The following is a 17074-nucleotide window of genomic DNA, read 5'->3' as shown; positions in this document are numbered from 1 at the left end:
AATGAAAGTAGCTCGGGCACTGCCGGATTTGGACAAAATTGTAGGCTAATTTGATTGTAAACGGGCAAACGGACGAGACTCATTACTACGCAATGAGCTGACGAGATTTTAGCCGAATTCCTTCTCTAAGACCCTCTAATTTGCGATTAACCGCTTCTGTTAAGCTTTCGTTTCCTCGAGAAATCCGCTTAGGAAGTTCGAAATTCGATTCCGGTTCCATTTTATCGTATCCCAGGCATAATAATAGCTTTACATTCGTTATTTCCTTCTTCTTATTTTTTTTTCTATTTTCTAGGGAACATTTATCGATTTTTGTTGTCGTGAGCCGGTTCTGTGCGGAAGGGTATGACGCAGATTACTCCGGAGACGGTTAACTCATTAAAAACAATTATTTCGACTGTTTTATCCATAATTTACGTAAACGGTCGCGACACGAGGTCTTCCCAGGGAGGTCACCCATCCTACCTCTGCCATCGCGCCAGAACGCTTAACTTCATGGTTATGATTGGGCGAGAGCAGTGCCGCGTGTTGTCCATCGCCGCCCGCTCCACACGTACTCGAGGGATATAAGAATAAACATCCCACTCAATGTCGGGTGCGATCATACCAGCACTAATGCACCGGATTCCATCAGAACTCCGAAGTTAAGCGTGCTTGGGCGAGAGCAGTACTAGGATGGGTGACCCCCTAGGAAGTCCTCGTGTTGCGCCCTTTTTCGTGTTTTTCTATTTTTGATTACTTGTTGACAGACGATTTTCGGCTCAAATCATCTGAATCTCGATCGAGACCAGATAAGACATGTGAAATGAAAGTAGCTCGGGCACTGCCGGATTTGGACAAAATTGTAGGCTAATTTGATTGTAAACGGGCAAACGGACGAGACTCATTACTACGCAATGAGCTGACGAGATTTTAGCCGAATTCCTTCTCTAAGACCCTCTAATTTGCGATTTACCGCTTCTCTTAAGCTTTCGTTTCCATCGAGAAATCCGCTTAGGAAGTTCGAAATTCGATTCCGGTTCCATTTTATCGTATCCCAGGCATAATAATAGCATTACATTCGTTATTTCCTTCTTCTTATTTTTTTTTCTATTTTCTGGGAACATTTATCGATTTTTGTTGTCGTGAGCCGGTTCTGTGCGGAAGGGTATGACGCAGATTACTCCGGAGACGGTTAACTCATTAAAAACAATTATTTCGACTGTTTTATCCATAATTTCCGTAAACGGTCGCGACACGAGGTCTTCCCAGGGAGGTCACCCATCCTAGCTCTGCCATCGTGCCAGAACGCTTAACTTCATGGTTATGATTGGGCGAGAGCAGTGCCGCGTGTTGTCCATCGCCGCCCGCTCCACACGTACTCGAGGGATATAAGAATAAACATCCCACTCAATGTCGGGTGCGATCATACCAGCACTAATGCACCGGATCCCATCAGAACTCCGAAGTTAAGCATTCTTGGGCGAGAGCAGTACTAGGATGGGTGACCCCCTGTGAAGTCCTCGTGTTGCACCCCTTTTCGTGTTTTTCTATTTTTGATTACTTGTTGACAGACGATTTTCGGCTCAAATCATCTGAATCTCGATCGGGACCAGATAAGACATGTGAAATGAAAGTAGCTCGGGCACTGCCGGATTTAGACAAAATTGTAGGCTAATTTGATTGTAAACGGGCAAACGGACGAGACTCATTACTACGCAATGAGCTGACGAGATTTTAGCCGAATTCCTTCTCTAAACCCTCGAATTGCGATTTACCGCTTCTGTTAAGCTTTCGTTTCCTCGAGAAATCCACTTAGGAAGTTCGAAATTCGATTCCGGTTCCATTTTATCGTATCTCAGGCATAATAATAGCTTTACATTCTTTATTTCCTTCTTCTTATTTTTTTTTTCTATTTTCTGGGAACATTTATCGATTTTTGTTGTCGTTAGCCGGTTCTGTGCGGAAGGGTATGACGCAGATTACTCCGGAGACGGTTAACTCATTAAAAACAATTATTTCGACTGTTTTATCCATAATTTACGTAAACGGTCGCGACACGAGGTCTTCCCAGGGAGGTCACCCATCCTACCTCTGCCATCGCGCCAGAACGCTTAACTTCATGGTTATGATTGGGCGAGAGCAGTGCCGCGTGTTGTCCATCGCCGCCCGCTCCACACGTACTCGAGGGATATAAGAATAAACATCCCACTCAATGTCGGGTGCGATCATACCAGCACTAATGCCATGGATCCCATCAGAACTCCGAAGTTAAGCGTGCTTGGGCGAGAGCAGTACTAGAATGGGTGACCCCCTAGGAAGTCCTCGTGTTGCACCCCTTTTCGTGTTTTTCTATTTTTGATTACTTGTTGACAGACGATTTTCGGCTCAAATCATCTGAATCTCGATCGAGACCAGATAAGACATGTGAAATGAAAGTAGCTCGGGCACTGCCGGATTTGGACAAAATTGTAGGCTAATTTGATTGTAAATGGGCAAACGGACGAGACTCATTACTACGCAATGAGCTGACGAGATTTTAGCCGAATTCCTTCTCTAAGACCCTCTAATTTGCGATTTACCGCTTCTGTTAAGCTTTCGTTTCCTCGAGAAATCCGCTTAGGAAGTTCGAAATTCGATTCCGGTTCCATTTTATCGTATCCCAGGCATAATAATAGCTTACATTCGTTATTTCCTTCTTCTTATTTTTTTTTCTATTTTCTGGGAACATTTATCGATTTTTGTTGTCCGTGAGCCGGTTCTGTGCGGAAGGGTATGACGCAGATTACTCCGGAGACGGTTAACTCATTAAAAACAATTATTTCGACTGTTTTATCCATTATTTCCGTAAACGGTCGCGACACGAGGTCTTCCCAGGGAGGTCACCCATCCTAGCTCTGCCATCGTGCCAGAACGCTTAACTTCATGGTTATGATTGGGCGAGAGCAGTGCCGCGTGTTGTCCATCGCCGCCCGCTCCACACGTACTCGAGGGATATAAAATAAACATCCCACTCAATGTCGGGTGCGATCATACCAGCACTAATGCACCGGATCCCATCAGAACTCCGAAGTTAAGCATTCTTGGGCGAGAGCAGTACTAGGATGGGTGACCCCCTGTGAAGTCCTCGTGTTGCACCCCTTTTCGTGTTTTTCTATTTTTGATTACTTGTTGACAGACGATTTTCGGCTCAAATCATCTGAATCTCGATCGGGACCAGATAAGACATGTGAAATGAAAGTAGCTCGGGCATTGCCGGATTTAGACAAAATTGTAGGCTAATTTGATTGTAAACGGGCAAACGGACGAGACTCATTACTACGCAATGAGCTGACGAGATTTTAGCCGAATTCCTTCTCTAAAACCCTCGAATTGCGATTTACCGCTTCTGTTAAGCTTTCGTTTCCTCGAGAAATCCACTTAGGAAGTTCGAAATTCGATTCCGGTTCCTTTTATCGTATCTCAGGCATAATAATAGCTTTACATTCTTTATTTCCTTCTTCTTATTTTTTTTTTCTATTTTATGGGAACATTTATCGATTTTTGTTGTCGTTAGCCGGTTCTGTGCGGAAGGGTATGACGCAGATTACTCCGGAGACGGTTAACTCATTAAAAAAAATTATTTCGACTGTTTTATCAATAATTTACGTAAACGGTCGCGACACGAGGTCTTCCCAGGGAGGTCACCCATCCTACCTCTGCCATCGCGCCAGAACGCTTAACTTCATGGTTATGATTGGGCGAGAGCAGTGCCGCGTGTTGTCCATCGCCGCTCGCTCTACACGTACTCGAGGGATATAAGAATAAACATCCCACTCAATGTCGGGTACGATCATACCAGCACTAATGTCAGGATCCCATCAGAACTCCGAAGTTAAGCATGCTTGGGCTAGAGCAGTACTAGGATGTGTGACTCCCTGGGAAGTCCTCGTGTTGCACCCCTTTTCGTGTTTTTGTATTTTTGATTACTTGTTGACAGACGATTTTCGGCTCAAATCATCTGAATTTCAATCGGGACCAGATAAGACATGTGAAATGAAAGTAGCTCGGGCACTGCCGGATTTGGACAAAATTGTAGGCTAATTTGATTGTGAACGGGCAAACGGACGAGACTCATTACCACGCAATGAGCTGACGAGATTTTAGCCGAATTCCTTCTCTAAGACCCTCTAATTTGCGATTTAACGCTTCTGTTAAGCTTTCGTTTCCTCGAGAAATCCGCTTAGGAAGTTCGAAATTCGATTCCGGTTCCATTTTATCGTATCCATGGCATAATAATAGCATTACATTCGTTATTTCCTTCTTCTTATTGTTTTTTTCTATTTTCTGGGAACATTTATCGATTTTTGTTGTCCTGAGCCGGTTCTGTGCGGAAGGGTATGACGCAGATTACTCCGGAGACGGTTAACTCATTAAAAACAATTATTTCGACTGTTTTATCCATTATTTCCGTAAACGGTCGCGACACGAGGTCTTCCCAGGGAGGTCACCCATCCTAGCTCTGCCATCGTGCCAGAACGCTTAACTTCATGGTTATGATTGGGCGAGAGCAGTGCCGCGTGTTGTCCATCGCCGCCCGCTCCACACGTACTCGAGGGATGTAAGAATAAACATCCCACTCAATGTCGGGTGCGATCATACCAGCACTAATGCACCGGATCCCATCAGAACTCCGAAGTTAAGCATTCTTGGGCGAGAGCAGTACTAGGATGGGTGACCCCCTGTGAAGTCCTCGTGTTGCACCCCTTTTCGTGTTTTTCTATTTTTGATTACTTGTTGACAGACGATTTTCGGCTCAAATCATCTGAATCTCGATCGGGACCAGATAAGACATGTGAAATGAAAGTAGCTCGGGCACTGCCGGATTTGGACAAAATTGTAGGCTAATTTGATTGTAAACGGGCAAACGGACGAGACTCATTACTACGCAATGAGCTGACGAGATTTTAGCCGAATTCCTTCTCTAAAACCCTCGAATTTGTGATTTACCGCTTCTGTTAAGCTTTCGTTTCCTCGAGAAATCCGCTTAGGAAGTTTGAAATTCGATTCCGGTTCCATTTTATCGTATCTCAGGCATAATAATAGCTTTACAATCTTTATTTCCTTCTTCTTATTTTTTTTTCTATTTTATGGGAACATTTATCGATTTTTGTTGTCGTTAGCCGGTTCTGTGCGGAAGGGTATGACGCAGATTACTCCGGAGACGGTTAACTCATTAAAAACAATTATTTCGACTGTTTTATCAATAATTTACGTAAACGGTCGCGACACGAGGTCTTCCCAGGGAGGTCACCCATCCTACCTCTGCCATCGTGCCAGAACGCTTAACTTCATGGTTATGATTGGGCGAGAGCAGTGCCGCGTGTTGTCCATCGCCGCTCGCTCTACACGTACTCGAGGGATATAAGAATAAACATCCCACTCAATGTCGGTTACGATCATACCAGCACTAATGTAAGGATCCCATCAGAACTCCGAAGTTAGGCGTGCTTGGGCTAGAGCAGTACTAGGATGGGTGACCCCCTGGGAAGTCCTCGTGTTGCACCCCTTTTCGTGTTTTTCTATTTTTGATTACTTGTTGACAGACGATTTTCGGCTCAAATCATCTGAATTTCGATCGGGACCAGATAAGACATGTGAAATGAAAGTAGCTCGGCACTGCCGGATTTGGACAAAATTGTAGGCTAATTTGATTGTAAACGGGCAAACGGACGAGACTCATTACTACGCAATGAGCTGACGAGATTTTAGCCGAATTCCTTCTCTAAGACCCTTTAATTTGCGATTTAACGCTTCTGTTAAGCTTTCGTTTCCTCGAGAAATCCGCTTAGGAAGTTCGAAATTCGATTCTGGTTCCATTTTATCGTATCCCAGGCATAATAATAGCTTTACATTAGTTATTTCCTGTTCTTATTTTTTTTTTTATTTTCTGGGAACATTTATCGATTTTTGTTGTCGTTAGCCGGTTCTGTGCGGAAGGGTATGACGCAGATTACTCCGGAGACGGTTAACTCATTAAAAACAATTATTTCGACTGTTTTATTCATAATTTACGTAACCGGTCGCGACACGAGGTTTTCCCAGGGAGGTCACCCATCCTAGCTCTGCCATCGCGCCAGAACGCTTAACTTCATGGTTATGATTGAGCGAGAGCAGTGCCGCGTGTTGTCCATCGCCGCCCGCTCTACACGTACTCGAGGGATATAAGAATAAACATCCCACTCAATGTCGGGTGCGATCATACCAGCACTATTGCACCGGATCCCATCAGAACTTCGAAGTTAAGCGTGCTTGGGCGAGAGCAGTACTAGGATGGTGACCCGGTCCCCTGGGAAGTCCTCGTGTTGTACCCTTTTTCGTGTTTTTCTATTTTTGATTACTTGTTGACAGACGATTTTCGGCTCAAATCATCTGAATCTCAATCGGGACCAGATAAGACATGTGAAATGAAAGTAGCTCGGGCACTGCCGGATTTGGACAAAATTGTAGGCTAATTTGATTGTAAACGGGCAAACGGACGAGAAATCCGCTTAGAAAGTTCGAAATTTGATTCCGGTTCCATTTTATCGTATTCCAGGCATAATAATAGCTTTACATTCGTTAATTCCTTCTTCTTATTTTTTTTCTATTTTCTGGGAACATTTATCGATTTTTGTTGTCGTGAGCCGGTTCTGTGCGGAAGGGTATGACGCTGATTACTCTGGAGACGGTTAACTCAATAAAAACAATTATTTTGCCTGTTTTATCCATAATTTACGTATTATTTCGACTGTTTTATCAATAATTTACGTAAACGTTCGCGACACGAGGTCTTCCCAGGGAGGTCACCCATCCTAGCTCTGCCATCGCGCCAGAACGCTTAACTTCATGGTTATGATTGGGCGAGAGCAGTGCCGCGTGTTGTCCATCGCCGCCCGCTCCACACGTACTCGAGGGATATAAAAATAAACATCCCACTCAATGTCGGGTGCGATTATACCAGCATTAATGCACCGGATCCCATCAAAACTCCGAAGTTAAGCGTGCTTGGGCGAGAGCAGTACTAGGATGGGTGACCCCCTGGGAAATCCTCGTGTTGCACCCTTTTTCGTGTTTTTCTATTTTTGATTACTTGTAGACAGACGATTTTCGGCTTAAATCATCTGAATCTCGATCGGGACCAGATAAGACATGTGAAATGAAAGTAGCTCGGGCACTGCCGAATTTGGACAAAATTGTAGGCTAATTTGATTATAAAAGGTCAAACAGACGAGACTCATTTCTACGCAATGAGCTGACGAGATTTTAGCCGAATTCCTTCTCTAAGACCCTCTAATTTGCGATTTAACGCTTCTGTTAAGCTTTCGTTTCATCAAGAAATCCGCTTAGGAAGTTCGAAATTCGATTCCGGTTCCATTTTATTGTATCCCAGGCATAATAATAGCTTTACATTCGTTATTTCCTTCTTCTTATTTTTTTTTCTATTTTCTGTGAACATTTATCGATTTTTGTTGTCGTGAGCCGGTTCTGTGCAGAAGGGTATGACGCAGATTACTCCGGAGACGGTTAACTCATTAAAAACAATTATTTCGACTATTTTATCCATAATTTACGTAACCGATCCCGACACGAGGTCTTCCCAGGGAGGTCACCCATCCTAGCTCTGCCATCGCGCCAGAACGCTTAACTTCATGGTTATGATTGGACGAGAGCAGTGCCGCGTGTTGTCCATCGCCGCCCGCTCCACACGTACTCGAGGAATATAAGACTAAACATCCCACTCAATGTCGGGTGCGATCATACCAGACCTAATGCACCGGATCCCATAAGAACTCCGAAGTTAAGCGTGCTTGGGCGAGAGCAGTACTAGGATGGGTGACACCCTGGGAAGTCCTCGTGTTGCACCTCTTTTCGTGTTTTTCTATTTTTGATTACTTGTTGACAGACGATTTTGGGCTCAAATAATCTGAATCTCGATTGGGAGCAGATAAGACATGTGAAATGAAAGTAGCTCGGGGACTGCCGGATTTGGACAAAATTATAGGCTAATTTGATTGTAAATGGGCAAACGGACGAGACTTATTACTACGCAATGAGCTGACGAGATTTTAGCCGAATTCCTTCTCTAAAACCCTCGAATTTGTGATTTACCGTTTCTGTTAAGCTTTCGTTTCCTCGAGAAATCCGCTTAGGAAGTTTGAAATTCGATTCCGGTTCCATTTTTTCGTATCCCAGGCATAATAATAGCTTTACATTCGTTATTTCCTTCTTCTTATTGTTTTTTTCTATTTTCTGGGAACATTTATCGATTTTTGTTGTCCTGAGCCGGTTCTGTGCGGAAGGGTATGACGCAGATTACTCCGGAGACAGTTAACTCATTAAAAACAATTCTTTCGACTGTTTTATCCATAATATACGTAAACGGTCGCGACACGAGTACTTCCCAGGGAGGTTACCCATCCTAGCTCTGCCATCGCGCCAGAACACTTAACTTCATGGTTCTGATTGGGCGAGAGCAGTGCCGTGTGTTGTCCATCGGCGCCTTCTCCACACGTACTCTTGGGAGATAAGAATAAACATCCACTCAATGTCCGGTGCGATCATACCAGTACTAATTCACCGGATCCCATCAGAACTCCGAAGTTAAGCATTCTTGGGCGAGAGCAGTACTAGGATGGGTGACCCCCTGTGAAGTCCTCGTGTTGCACCCCTTTTCGTGTTTTTCTATTTTTGATTACTTGTTGACAGACGATTTTCGGCTCAAATCATCTGAATCTCTATCGGGACCAGATAAGACATGTGAAATGAAAGCAGCTCGGGCACTGCCGGATTTGGACAAAATTGTAGGCTAATTTGATTGTAAACGGGCAAACGGACGAGACTCATTACTACGCAATGAGCTGACGAGATTTTAGCCGAATTCCTTCTCTAAAACCCTCGAATTTGTGATTTACCGTTTCTGTTAAGCTTTCGTTTCCTCGAGAAATCCGCTTAGGAAGTTTGAAATTCGATTCCGGTTCCATTTTATCGTATCCCAGGCATAATAATAGCATTACATTCGTTATTTCCTTCTTCTTATTGTTTTTTTCTATTTTCTGGGAACATTTATCGATTTTTGTTGTCCTGAGCCGGTTCTGTGCGGAAGGGTATGACGCAGATTACTCCGGAGACGGTTAACTCATTAAAAACAATTATTTCGACTGTTTTATCCATTATTTCCGTAAACGATCGCGACACGAGGTCTTCCCAGGGAGGTCACCCATCCTAGCTCTGCCATCGTGACAGAACGCTTAACTTCATGGTTATGATTGGGCGAGAGCAGTGCCGCGTGTTGTCCATCGCCGCCCGCTCCACACGTACTCGAGGGATGTAAGAATAAACATCCCACTCAATGTCGGGTGCGATCATACCAGCACTAATGCACCGGATCCCATCAGAACTCCGAAGTTAAGCATTCTTGGGCGAGAGCAGTACTAGGATGGGTGACCCCCTGTGAAGTCCTCGTGTTGCACCCCTTTTCGTGTTTTTCTATTTTTGATTACTTGTTGACAGACGATTTTCGGCTCAAATCATCTGAATCTCTATCGGGACCAGATAAGACATGTGAAATGAAAGTAGCTCGGGCACTGCCGGATTTGGACAAAATTGTAGGCTAATTTGATTGTAAACGGGCAAACGGACGAGACTCATTACTACGCAATGAGCTGACGAGATTTTAGCCGAATTCCTTCTCTAAAACCCTCGAATTTGTGATTTACCGTTTCTGTTAAGCTTTCGTTTCCTCGAGAAATCCGCTTAGGAAGTTTGAAATTCGATTCCGGTTCCATTTTATCGTATCTCAGGCATAATAATAGCTTTACATTCGTTATTTCCTTCTTCTTATTTTTTTTTCTATTTTCTGGGAACATTTATCGATTTTTGTTGTCCTGAGCCGGTTCTGTGCGGAAGGGTATGACGCAGATTACTCCGGAGACGGTTAACTCATTAAAAACAATTATTTCGACTGTTTTATCCATTATTTCCGTAAACGGTCGCGACACGAGGTCTTCCCAGGGAGGTCACCCATCCTAGCTCTGCCATCGTGCCAGAACGCTTAACTTCATGGTTATGATTGGGCGAGAGCAGTGCCGCGTGTTGTCCATCGCCGCCCGCTCCACACGTACTCGAGGGATGTAAGAATAAACATCCCACTCAATGTCGGGTGCGATCATACCAGCACTAATGCACCGGATCCCATCAGAACTCCGAAGTTAAGCATTCTTGGGCGAGAGCAGTACTAGGATGGGTGACCCCCTGGGAAGTCCTCGTGTTGCACCCCTTTTCGTGTTTTTCTATTTTTGATTACTTGTTGACAGACGATTTTTGGCTCAAATAATCTGAATTTCGATCGGGACCAGATAAGACATGTGAAATGAAAGTAGCTCGGCACTGCCGGATTTGGACAAAATTGTAGGCTAATTTGATTGTAAACGGGCAAACGGACGAGACTCATTATTACGCAAATGAGCTGACGAGATTTTAGCCGAATTCCTTCTCTAAGACCCTTTAATTTTCGATTTAACGCTTCTGTTAAGCTTTCGTTTCCTCGAGAAATCCGCTTAGAAAGTTCGAAATTCGATTCTGGTTCCATTTTATCGTATCCCAGGCATAATAATAGCTTTACATTCGTTATTTTCTTCTTCTTATTTTTTTTTCTATTTTCTGGGAACATTTATCGATTTTTGTTGTCGTTAGACGGTTCTTTGCGGAAGGGTATGACGCAGATTACTCCGGAGACGGTTAACTCATTAAAAACAATTATTTCGACTGTTTTATTCATAATTTACGTAACCGGTCGCGACACGAGGTTTTCCCAGGGAGGTCACCCATCCTAGCTCTGCCATCGCGCCAGAACGCTTAACTTCATGGTTATGATTGAGCGAGAGCAGTGCCGCGTGTTGTCCATCGCCGCCCGCTCTACACGTACTCGAGGGATATAAGAATAAACATCCCACTCAATGTCGGGTGCGATCATACCAGCACTATTGCACCGGATCCCATCAGAACTTCGAAGTTAAGCGTGCTTGGGCGAGAGCAGTACTAGGATGGGTGACCCGGTCCCCTGGGAAGTCCTCGTGTTGTACCCTTTTTCGTGTTTTTCTATTTTTGATTACTTGTTGACAGACGATTTTCGGCTCAAATCATCTGAATCTCAATCGGGACCAGATAAGACATGTGAAATGAAAGTAGCTCGGGCACTGCCGGATTTGGACAAAATTGTAGGCTAATTTGATTGTAAACGGGCAAACGGACGAGAAATCCGCTTAGAAAGTTCGAAATTTGATTCCGGTTCCATTTTATCGTATTCCAGGCATAATAATAGCTTTACATTCGTTAATTCCTTCTTCTTATTTTTTTTCTATTTTCTGGGAACATTTATCGATTTTTGTTGTCGTGAGCCGGTTCTGTGCGGAAGGGTATGACGCTGATTACTCTGGAGACGGTTAACTCAATAAAAACAATTATTTCGACTGTTTTATCCATAATTTACGTATTATTTCGACTGTTTTATCAATAATTTACGTAAACGTTCGCGACACGAGGTCTTCCCAGGGAGGTCACCCATCCTAGCTCTGCCATCGCGCCAGAACGCTTAACTTCATGGTTATGATTGGGCGAGAGCAGTGCCGCGTGTTGTCCATCGCCGCCCGCTCCACACGTACTCGAGGGATATAAAAATAAACATCCCACTCAATGTCGGGTGCGATCATACCAGCATTAATGCACCGGATCCCATCAAAACTCCGAAGTTAAGCGTGCTTGGGCGAGAGCAATACTAGGATGGGTGACCCCCTGGGAAATCCTCGTGTTGCACCCTTTTTCGTGTTTTTCTATTTTTGATTACTTGTAGACAGACGATTTTCGGCTTAAATAATCTGAATCTCGATCGGGACCAGATAAGACATGTGAAATGAAAGTAGCTCGGGCACTGCCGAATTTGAACAAAATTGTAGGCTAATTTGATTATAAAAGGTCAAACAGACGAGACTCATTTCTACGCAATGAGCTGACGAGATTTTAGCCGAATTCCTTCTCTAAGACCCTCTAATTTGCGATTTAACGCTTCTGTTAAGCTTTCGTTTCATCAAGAAATCCGCTTAGGAAGTTCGAAATTCGATTCCGGTTCCATTTTATTGTATCCCAGGCATAATAATAGCTTTACATTCGTTATTTCCTTCTTCTTATTTTTTTTCTATTTTCTGTGAACATTTATCGATTTTTGTTGTCGTGAGCCGGTTCTGTGCAGAAGGGTATGACGCAGATTACTCCGGAGACGGTTAACTCATTAAAAACAATTATTTCGACTGTTTTATCCATAATTTACGTAACCGATCCCGACACGAGGTCTTCCCAGGGAGGTCACCCATCCTAGCTCTGCCATCGCGCCAGAACGCTTAACTTCATGGTTATGATTGGACGAGAGCAGTGCCGCGTGTTGTCCATCGCCGCCCGCTCCACACGTACTCGAGGAATATAAGAATAAACATCCCACTCAATGTCGGGTGCGATCATACCAGCCCTAATGCACCGGATCCCATAAGAACTCCGAAGTTAAGCGTGCTTGGGCGAGAGCAGTACTAGGATGGGTGACACCCTGGGAAGTCCTCGTGTTGCACCTCTTTTCGTGTTTTTCTATTTTTGATTACTTGTTGACAGACGATTTTGGGCTCAAATAATCTGAATCTCGATTGGGAGCAGATAAGACATGTGAAATGAAAGTAGCTCGGGGACTGCCGGATTTGGACAAAATTATAGGCTAATTTGATTGTAAATGGGCAAACGGACGAGACTTATTACTACGCAATGAGCTGACGAGATTTTAGCCGAATTCCTTCTCTAAGACCCTCTAATTTGCGATTTACCGTTTCTGTTAAGCTTTCGTTTCCTCGAGAAATCCGCTTAGGAAGTTCGAAATTCGATTCCGGTTCCATTTTATCGTATCCCAGGCATAATAATAGCTTTACATTCGTTATTTTCCTTCTTCTTATTTTTTTTTCTATTTTCTGGGAACATTTATCGATTTTTGTTGTCGTGAGCCGGTTCTGTGCGGAAGGGTATGACGCAGATTACTCCGGAGACGGTTAACTCATTAAAAACAATTATTTCGACTGTTTTATCCATAATTACGTAAACGGTCGCGACACGAGGTCTTCCCAGGGAGGTCACCCATCCTAGCTCTGCCATCGCGCCAGAACACTTAACTTCATGGTTATGATTGGGCGAGAGCAGTGCCGCGTGTTGTCCATCGCCGCCTGCTCCACACGTACTCTGAGGGATAAGAATAAACATCCCACTCAATGTCGGGTGCGATCATACCAGCACTAATGCACCGGATCCCATCAGAACTCCGAAGTTAAGCGTGCTTGGGCGAGAGCAGTACTAGGATGGGTGACCCCCTGTGAAGTCCTCGTGTTGCACCCCTTTTCGTGTTTTTCTATTTTTGATTACTTGTTGACAGACGATTTTCGGCTCAAATCATCTGAATCTCGATCGGGACCAGATAAGACATGTGAAATGAAAGTAGCTCGGGCACTGCCGGATTTGGACAAAATTGTAGGCTAATTTGATTGTAAACGGGCAAACGGACGAGACTCATTACTACGCAATGAGCTGACGAGATTTTAGCCGAATTCCTTCTCTAAAACCCTCGAATTTGTGATTTACCGTTTCTGTTAAGCTTTCGTTTCCTCGAGAAATCCGCTTAGGAAGTTTGAAATTCGATTCCGGTTCCATTTTATCGTATCCCAGGCATAATAATAGCATTACATTCGTTATTTCCTTCTTCTTATTGTTTTTTTCTATTTTCTGGGAACATTTATCGATTTTTGTTGTCCTGAGCCGGTTCTGTGCGGAAGGGTATGACGCAGATTACTCCGGAGACGGTTAACTCATTAAAAACAATTATTTCGACTGTTTTATCCATTATTTCCGTAAACGGTCGCGACACGAGGTCTTCCCAGGGAGGTCACCCATCCTAGCTCTGCCATCGTGCCAGAACGCTTAACTTCATGGTTATGATTGGGCGAGAGCAGTGCCGCGTGTTGTCCATCGCCGCCCGCTCCACACGTACTCGAGGGATGTAAGAATAAACATCCCACTCAATGTCGGGTGCGATCATACCAGCACTAATGCACCGGATCCCATCAGAACTCCGAAGTTAAGCATTCTTGGGCGAGAGCAGTACTAGGATGGGTGACCCCCTGTGAAGTCCTCGTGTTGCACCCCTTTTCGTGTTTTTCTATTTTTGATTACTTGTTGACAGACGATTTTCGGCTCAAATCATCTGAATCTCTATCGGGACCAGATAAGACATGTGAAATGAAAGTAGCTCGGGCACTGCCGGATTTGGACAAAATTGTAGGCTAATTTGATTGTAAACGGGCAAACGGACGAGACTCATTACTACGCAATGAGCTGACGAGATTTTAGCCGAATTCCTTCTCTAAACCCTCGAATTTGTGATTTACCGTTTCTGTTAAGCTTTCGTTTCCTCGAGAAATCCGCTTAGGAAGTTTGAAATTCGATTCCGGTTCCATTTTATCGTATCTCAGGCATAATAATAGCTTTACATTCGTTATTTCCTTCTTCTTATTTTTTTTTCTATTTTCTGGGAACATTTATCGATTTTTGTTGTCCGTGAGCCGGTTCTGTGCGGAAGGGTATGACGCAGATTACTCCGGAGACGGTTAACTCATTAAAAACAATTATTTCGACTGTTTTATCCATAATTTACGTAAACGGTCGCGACACGAGGTCTTCCCAGGGAGGTCACCCATCCTAGCTCTGCCATCGCGCCAGAACGCTTAACTTCATGGTTATGATTGGGCGAGAGCAGTGCCGCGTGTTGTCCATCGCCGCCCGCTCCACACGTACTCGAGGGATATAAGAATAAACATCCCACTCAATGTCGGGTGCGATCATACCAGCACTAATGCACCGGATCCCATCAGAACTCCGAAGTTAAGCGTGCTTGGGCGAGAGCAGTACTAGGATGGGTGACCCCCTGGGAAGTCCTCGTGTTGCACCCCTTTTCGTGTTTTTCTATTTTTGATTACTTGTTGACAGACGATTTTCGGCTCAAATCATCTGAATCTCGATCGGGACCAGATAAGACATGTGAAATGAAAGTAGCTCGGGCACTGCCGGATTTGGACAAAATTGTAGGCTAATTTGATTGTAAACGGGCAAACGGACGAGACTCATTCTTACGCAATGAGCTGACGAGATTTTAGCCGAATTCCTTCTCTAAGACCCTTAATTTTCGAATTTAACGCTTCTGTTAAGCTTTCGTTTCCTCGAGAAATCCGCTTAGAAAGTTCGAAATTCGATTCCTGGTTCCATTTTATCGTATCCCAGGCATAATAATAGCTTTACATTCGTTATTTCCTTCTTCTTATTTTTTTTTCTATTTTCTGGGAACATTTATCGATTTTTGTTGTCGTTAGACGGTTCTGTGCGGAAGGGTATGACGCAGATACTCCGGAGACGGTTAACTCATTAAAACAATTATTTCGACTGTTTTATTCATAATTTACGTAACCGGTCGCGACACGAGGTCTTTCCCAGGGAGGTCACCCATCCTAGCTCTGCCATCGCGCCAGAACGCTTAACTTCATGGTTATGATTGAGCGAGAGCAGTGCCGCGTGTTGTCCATCGCCGCCCGCTCTACACGTACTCGAGGGATATAAGAATAAACATCCCACTCAATGTCGGGTGCGATCATACCAGCACTATTGCACCGGATCCCATCAGAACTTCGAAGTTAAGCGTGCTTGGGCGAGAGCAGTACTAGGATGGGTGACCCGGTCCCCTGGGAAGTCCTCGTGTTGTACCCTTTTTCGTGTTTTTCTATTTTTGATTACTTGTTGACAGACGATTTTCGGCTCAAATCATCTGAATCTCAATCGGGACCAGATAAGACATGTGAAATGAAAGTAGCTCGGGCACTGCCGGATTGGACAAAATTGTAGGCTAATTTGATTGTAAACGGGCAACGGACGAGAAATCCGCTTAGAAAGTTCGAAATTTGATTCCGGTTCCATTTTATCGTATTCCAGGCATAATAGCTTTACATTCGTTAATTCCTTCTTCTATTTTTTTTCTATTTTCTGGGAACATTTATCGATTTTTGTTGTCGTGAGCCGGTTCTGTGCGGAAGGGTATGACGCTGATTACTCTGGAGACGGTTAACTCAATAAAAACAATTATTTCGACTGTTTTATCCATAATTTACGTATTATTTCGACTGTTTTATCAATAATTTACGTAAACGTTCGCGACACGAGGTCTTCCCAGGGAGGTCACCCATCCTAGCTCTGCCATCGCGCCAGAACGCTTAACGTTATAGTTGGATGAGGAGGAGGCAGTGCCGCGTGTTGTCCATCGCCGCCCTATCTCCACACGTACTCGAGGGATATAAAAATAAACATCCCACTCAATTCGGGGTGCGATCATACCAGCATTAATGCAGGATCCCATCAAAACTCCGAAGTTAAGCGTGCTTGGCGAGAGACAATACTAGGATGGTTGACCCCCATGGGAAATCCTCGTGTTGCACCCTTTTTCGTGTTTTTCTTTTTTGATTACTTGTAGACAGACGATTTTCGGCTTAAATAATCTGAATCTCGATCGGGACCAGATAAGACATGTGAAATGAAAGTAGCTCGGGCACTGCCGAATTTGGAACAAAATTGTAGGCTAATTTGATTATAAAGGTCAAACAGACGAGACTCATTTCTACGCAATGAGCTGACGAGATTTTAGCCGAATTCCTTCTAAGACCCTCTAATTTGCGATTTAACGCTTCTGTTAAGCTTTCGTTCATCAAGAAATCCGCTTAGGAAGTTCGAAATTCGATTCCGGTTCCATTTTATTGTATCCCAGGCATAATAATAGCTTTACATTCGTTATTTCCTTCTTATTTTTTTTCTATTTTCTGTGAACATTTATCGATTTTTGTTGTCGTGAGCCGGTTCTGTGCAGAAGGGTATGACGCAGATTACTCCGGAGACGGTTACTCATTAAAAAACAATTATTTCGACTGTTTTATCCATAATTTACGTAACCGACCCGACA

The 17074-nt window shown here is 43.9% G+C and overlaps 18 non-coding genes and 3 pseudogenes across 18 annotated transcripts; all 21 read left to right on the top strand.

Annotated features, from left to right (window-relative positions):
- The first annotated feature begins 593 nt into the window (after positions 1-593).
- Positions 594-712, top strand: LOC142513442 (5S ribosomal RNA). The gene has a single exon (XR_012809389.1). It is a non-coding gene; the product is annotated as a 5S ribosomal RNA (ribosomal RNA).
- Positions 713-1397: 685 nt separating this feature from the next.
- Positions 1398-1516, top strand: LOC142514284 (5S ribosomal RNA). The gene has a single exon (XR_012810185.1). It is a non-coding gene; the product is annotated as a 5S ribosomal RNA (ribosomal RNA).
- Positions 1517-2199: 683 nt separating this feature from the next.
- On the top strand, positions 2200-2318 carry LOC142515711 (5S ribosomal RNA). Its single transcript, XR_012811541.1, has one exon. It is a non-coding gene; the product is annotated as a 5S ribosomal RNA (ribosomal RNA).
- A 683-nt stretch (positions 2319-3001) lies between these two features.
- On the top strand, positions 3002-3120 carry LOC142514283 (5S ribosomal RNA). The gene has a single exon (XR_012810184.1). It is a non-coding gene; the product is annotated as a 5S ribosomal RNA (ribosomal RNA).
- Positions 3121-3803: 683 nt separating this feature from the next.
- Positions 3804-3921, top strand: LOC142512309 (5S ribosomal RNA; annotated as a pseudogene).
- Positions 3922-4606: 685 nt separating this feature from the next.
- On the top strand, positions 4607-4725 carry LOC142514282 (5S ribosomal RNA). Its single transcript, XR_012810183.1, has one exon. It is a non-coding gene; the product is annotated as a 5S ribosomal RNA (ribosomal RNA).
- Positions 4726-5409: 684 nt separating this feature from the next.
- Positions 5410-5527, top strand: LOC142511526 (5S ribosomal RNA; annotated as a pseudogene).
- A 682-nt stretch (positions 5528-6209) lies between these two features.
- LOC142509568 (5S ribosomal RNA) lies at positions 6210-6332 on the top strand. The gene has a single exon (XR_012807736.1). It is a non-coding gene; the product is annotated as a 5S ribosomal RNA (ribosomal RNA).
- Positions 6333-6944: 612 nt separating this feature from the next.
- On the top strand, positions 6945-7063 carry LOC142514036 (5S ribosomal RNA). Its single transcript, XR_012809950.1, has one exon. It is a non-coding gene; the product is annotated as a 5S ribosomal RNA (ribosomal RNA).
- A 684-nt stretch (positions 7064-7747) lies between these two features.
- On the top strand, positions 7748-7866 carry LOC142507043 (5S ribosomal RNA). Its single transcript, XR_012805310.1, has one exon. It is a non-coding gene; the product is annotated as a 5S ribosomal RNA (ribosomal RNA).
- A 684-nt stretch (positions 7867-8550) lies between these two features.
- Positions 8551-8669, top strand: LOC142516475 (5S ribosomal RNA). The gene has a single exon (XR_012812268.1). It is a non-coding gene; the product is annotated as a 5S ribosomal RNA (ribosomal RNA).
- A 685-nt stretch (positions 8670-9354) lies between these two features.
- LOC142514281 (5S ribosomal RNA) lies at positions 9355-9473 on the top strand. The gene has a single exon (XR_012810182.1). It is a non-coding gene; the product is annotated as a 5S ribosomal RNA (ribosomal RNA).
- Positions 9474-10157: 684 nt separating this feature from the next.
- LOC142513531 (5S ribosomal RNA) lies at positions 10158-10276 on the top strand. Its single transcript, XR_012809473.1, has one exon. It is a non-coding gene; the product is annotated as a 5S ribosomal RNA (ribosomal RNA).
- Positions 10277-10960: 684 nt separating this feature from the next.
- On the top strand, positions 10961-11084 carry LOC142508279 (5S ribosomal RNA). Its single transcript, XR_012806501.1, has one exon. It is a non-coding gene; the product is annotated as a 5S ribosomal RNA (ribosomal RNA).
- A 612-nt stretch (positions 11085-11696) lies between these two features.
- On the top strand, positions 11697-11815 carry LOC142514986 (5S ribosomal RNA). The gene has a single exon (XR_012810855.1). It is a non-coding gene; the product is annotated as a 5S ribosomal RNA (ribosomal RNA).
- A 683-nt stretch (positions 11816-12498) lies between these two features.
- On the top strand, positions 12499-12617 carry LOC142516395 (5S ribosomal RNA). The gene has a single exon (XR_012812192.1). It is a non-coding gene; the product is annotated as a 5S ribosomal RNA (ribosomal RNA).
- Positions 12618-13300: 683 nt separating this feature from the next.
- Positions 13301-13419, top strand: LOC142507394 (5S ribosomal RNA). Its single transcript, XR_012805653.1, has one exon. It is a non-coding gene; the product is annotated as a 5S ribosomal RNA (ribosomal RNA).
- Positions 13420-14104: 685 nt separating this feature from the next.
- On the top strand, positions 14105-14223 carry LOC142514280 (5S ribosomal RNA). The gene has a single exon (XR_012810181.1). It is a non-coding gene; the product is annotated as a 5S ribosomal RNA (ribosomal RNA).
- Positions 14224-14907: 684 nt separating this feature from the next.
- LOC142511051 (5S ribosomal RNA) lies at positions 14908-15026 on the top strand. The gene has a single exon (XR_012808705.1). It is a non-coding gene; the product is annotated as a 5S ribosomal RNA (ribosomal RNA).
- A 684-nt stretch (positions 15027-15710) lies between these two features.
- On the top strand, positions 15711-15834 carry LOC142508278 (5S ribosomal RNA). Its single transcript, XR_012806500.1, has one exon. It is a non-coding gene; the product is annotated as a 5S ribosomal RNA (ribosomal RNA).
- A 607-nt stretch (positions 15835-16441) lies between these two features.
- On the top strand, positions 16442-16559 carry LOC142512849 (5S ribosomal RNA; annotated as a pseudogene).
- Positions 16560-17074: the final 515 nt, after the last annotated feature.

The sequence above is a fragment of the Primulina tabacum genome, chromosome 10, assembly GCF_025594145.1.
Source record: "Primulina tabacum isolate GXHZ01 chromosome 10, ASM2559414v2, whole genome shotgun sequence".
Lineage (NCBI taxonomy): Eukaryota > Viridiplantae > Streptophyta > Magnoliopsida > Lamiales > Gesneriaceae > Primulina > Primulina tabacum.
This window is presented reverse-complemented; position numbering and strand designations above follow the sequence as displayed.